Consider the following 4,504-nt stretch of genomic DNA (forward strand, 5'->3'; position numbering starts at 1 on the left):
CACTTTCCATCAAAAGTTTATTGGAATTTAGGACAACTCTTTTAAGACTAGATGTCATAGAATAAATGGCAATCTCAAGTTCCTTATGCTAATGAGATCATAGCTCAAGCCCTCAAATGTAAATAAATTAAAAGTTCTATAACCTTCATGAAGTCATGGAACATGATTTCATTTTTCTGTGTATCTTTTCCAGTGCCAAGCACAACTTGTACATGGCAAACACAAAAATTTCAGTTGAATAAATAAACAGAATAGTGAATTGATAAGATCAAAGAGGATAGCCTTGAGAGTTTTGCCAGAACTGAATGAGCAGAAGTTAGGAAATGGTAAAAAAAAAGTTCCTGTATAAATATAGTCTAAGCTACACAGTTACATTGTAGTCTTCTCATTGTCTACATTGACTACATTGTAATCAAGTTGGAGCATAATTGTTTTGAGTGAAATTTGCAAATTGCAAATACATTCCTAACAGCATGGTATAAGGTAAGGTCTCTGGATTTAGTCAGAGGACTAAATTCTACCTTTCATTTGAGAATTTGAAAACATGTTTTATTTTAGGTTAATTTAGTCTCTTAGAACGACACTGATAGAGATAAACATAAACATAGAGGCTTTAAACACATTTGCTTATGCATTTTGACTTTATGCATTTCCCTTGTGGATATGTTTGATATTGGCTTCTCTTTATATATGATGATTTGCTTGCTACAGAATGATTCCTTTGGCCCACACACTCCACTTTAGCCAAGGAACTCATTTAGCAGTTTAGGATGAATGGTATATGAATGTATATATCTTGTGAGTAGGGCAGGAGTGGGGCATAAGTTTGAGTTAAGAGTTATTGTGAACTCTTCACTTAGAAAAAAAGTTCTGTGGATTAGGTTATTAAATGTGACATATTCTAATTACCAAGCAATTATTGGTCAGGTGCATGCAGAGAATGAAATAATTAACAATTACTCCACTTGACCTATATAGGTACACATCATAATTTAGATACAGGGTAAGTGGATGACTCTTGAGAAATGGGACAGTCCCAAGTCCCCAGTGTCAGCAGTAATATTGGGAAAATTAATTTCCTCTTACTCCCCCCAAAAATTCGGTGTTGAGAATTGGATAAAAAGTCCATGAAGTTTAAATTAGAATGTTTACTATGTTCTTCACTGCAGAAACAGACCATATACCTGAGGGAGTGTAGAGGATTGCTTAACTTGTTATAATAAACTTATTAAGTCTATAGATGATTTAGATTCCTATCACCAGTCTCTTTAACAATTCTATTCTCCATCTCAATAATCCTTTATGTTGTTCCCCAATTTTTTCCCCTAATATATTAGAAGGCAATATAGCTATTCCTTCTGTGAAGGTCGAATTGCTTCCTTGATCTTCTATCTCAGTATAGCTGTACAGTTTTAAAACATCAGCTAGTGGAATGGCATCTAGATGATTCAGTGGCTAGAACACTATCCCATTCCCACTCATCTACCCCCACTGCAACAAGTCTAAATTCCTTTCTATATCACAGATCCTATTCCCTCCCTCTTATTTCTTTATAGATTTTGGAGGGTATTGCACCCTTTATGGTTTCTCTATTTAACTCATTAGAGATGTAAGTTTTCAGAACTACCAATTCTCCTCTTCCCTCTAGTGTCTCTGTGTCAGTTCTCCTGCACCTCATTTGTATTGTACAATTTCTATTTTTACCCTTAACTGGACAGTTTTCCTTTTTAGAATCAAATCATACTCAGCTCTGCCTCAGCATTTCTTTTGAACTACCCAATTATTAATATCAGTCTTAAATATATAGTTTACATTTACATTTAAAAAACATATTTGTATTTTATTTTGTTGAGTTTCTTGCAATTAATCTTTGATGTTGGTTCACATATTTTAATTTTCTATTGAGTTCTTGTTTGGTTCAGACAAAGTCCTGTAAATCTGTGAGTTTGTTGACTGTCCTTTTTTTTCATTCAGTATTATGGTTTGTTTTTCTGGATATGACTTTTGGGACACAGGCTTAGTAATTTTTTTTTAATTATCAAAATACATTATTTCAAATCTGAGGTCTTTTATTATAGCTGCTGATAAATCTTGTACAATTCTCATTATAGTTCCAGAATATCTAAATTTTTTTTTCTTTCTTGTAGAATTTTCTCTTTGATCTGGGGGTTTAGAAATTTAGCAATAATATTCTTTTTGTATTTTATTTATTTATTATTATTATTATTATAGGTTTTTATTTATAAGACATATGCATAGGTAATTTTTCAGTGTTGACAGTTACAAATCATTTTGTTCCAACTTTTTCCCTCTTACCTTCCACCCCTTCCCCCAGCTGGCAGGTTGACCAATGCATGTTAAATATGTTAAAGTATAAGTTAAATACAATATATGTATACATGTCCAAACAGTTATTTTGCTGTATAAAAAAGTCAGACTTTGAAATAGTGTAAATTATTCTGTGAAGGAAATAAAAAATTCAGGCAGACAAAAATAGAGGGATTAGGAATTCTATGTAGTGGTTCATAGTCATCTCCCAGAGTTCTTTCCCTGGGTGTAGCTGGTTCAGTTATTACTAGCAATAATATTCTTATGTGTTTTCATTGGAGGATCTCTTTGAGGTGTGATCAGCAGAATTTTTTTCTCTTTCTCCCTTCATCTTTTTTCAATTCAGAACAATTTTCTTATATCATTTCTTTTATTCTTATATCAAGGTTTTTAATTGTTTTGGGTCATAATTTTCAAGTAGTCCAATTATTCTTAATTTTTCTTTTCTTGGTGTATTCTACAGATCTGTTATTATGATTGTCGTTTTATTTTGTTTTTTATAAGCTATTTCACATTTGCTTCTTTTTTTTCATTTTTTAATATTTTGTTTTGTTATTTCTTGGTCTCTTTTACTTCACTGGCTTCCCCTTACCCAATTCTAATTTGTAAGCATTATTTTTATATATATATATAAAATGTTTATCTTCTTTTCTAGTTGATTATATTTTTTCATAATATTGTTTTTCTTGGATAGTTCTTGTTTTATTTTCTATTTTTTTCCCTCAATTGCCTTGATTTGATTTTTGAAGTTTGTTTTTTTTTTTTTTTTGAATTCTTCCATAAATTCTTTTGGGGCAGATAGCCATTTAATGTTAGTCTTTGGGGAATAGAAGAGGCTTTTATTTTTTAACTGGCCTGTCCTCCTCTGAAGATGGATCCCAGTCTTCTCTATTCCCATAGTAAGTTTGTATGGTTGGATTATTTCTTATTTGCTTGTCCATTTTTTTTTAATGAGAACTATTAGTATAAATACTTTTACTTCTGAAATCATTTGGAAGGATTGTGCTTTGACTTCATTTCAGCTTTCCATTTTGACCTGGAAACCCAAACCAAAAGATCCACCCTCCTGAAAATGCCTACAGCCAGCAGCTTCTCTGCCCCACTGCTTCTGCATTCACTTTTTGTGCTGGACCCTTCTTACTCAGGGCTCCCCCTTTACTGTTTCTGCAGAGGTAGCCTGGAGGTGTTTATACTTCACACTAGTTAAACTCACCCTAAGGTCTTTCTCTGGGACTTCCCTGTCCCAAGAGGTCCTCTGTTCTTCCCCAAGTCCTATGTGTTTTTCACTGGTCTATGTTCACCCTGAGGCACAATTTTGTTTTGTTTGTAGGGGAAATCCTGAGAGCTTGGAATTCTCTGATCTACACAATTATCTTCCCAGAATCCCTCCAAGGAAGCTTCTTAAAGAAGGTGAAAGAGGAGTATAAAAGCTTCATTAAGAAACAAACAAGCAAAAATAACACCTAAGATCTTGGCAACTAATGTTATTATAAAGAGAGAAAAAAAAATGGAAGTAGCATCAGTTTTCATTTTCTTGGCCTCAAAGATTGCGGCAGACAGCTGCTAAAGGCATGAAATTAACAGATGCCTGCCATTTAGAAGGAAAGCTCTGGTGAATGGACAGCATGCTAAAAATCAAAGATGTCATCTTAATTACAAAGGTCTCTTTAGACAAAGCTATGTTTTGGGTTTTTTCTAGTAGCAATGTTTGGCTTTAAGAGTTGGACTATAAGGAAAGCTGAGTACCATGGAAGTGATGCTTTTGAACTATGGTGGTAGAGAGCAAGATGGTGATAGGAGATGGAAGGAGGATGGATTTAAACTACTCTTTTAAAAATATTTTCTGGGATTGTCACATTCTCATTCCAGCAGAATCAATGACCTTTTCTCAGTTTTCATTAAACTGAATGTTTTTAAAGCACCTGATACTTTTAATACTTATTTTCTTATTTTATTTCCTTAGCTTTTAGTTTTTAAACCATTGTGCCTATCGCTTCTTTTTGAACTACTATTCTGCAGTAGCTACTGAATTATTGTCATACTCTGACCCATTAAGCCTTGGGATAATTTCCAAGTCTCTTCCTAGATGGCATTATCTACACTCAGAAAAATTATTAGTGTCTAATGATTCAATTATCATTTCTAAATACATTGTGTACACAATAACAGATATATT

General features: G+C 33.0%; 1 long non-coding RNA gene across 1 annotated transcript; it reads left to right on the top strand.

Annotated features, from left to right (window-relative positions):
* The first annotated feature begins 390 nt into the window (after positions 1 to 390).
* Positions 391 to 4,249, top strand: LOC127562114 (uncharacterized). Its single transcript, XR_007953613.1, has 2 exons — positions 391 to 483; positions 3,659 to 4,249. It is a non-coding gene; the product is annotated as an uncharacterized LOC127562114 (long non-coding RNA).
* The last annotated feature ends 255 nt before the right edge of the window (positions 4,250 to 4,504 follow it).

The sequence above is a fragment of the Antechinus flavipes genome, chromosome 4 (assembly GCF_016432865.1).
Source record: "Antechinus flavipes isolate AdamAnt ecotype Samford, QLD, Australia chromosome 4, AdamAnt_v2, whole genome shotgun sequence".
Classification (NCBI taxonomy): Eukaryota; Metazoa; Chordata; class Mammalia; order Dasyuromorphia; family Dasyuridae; genus Antechinus; species Antechinus flavipes.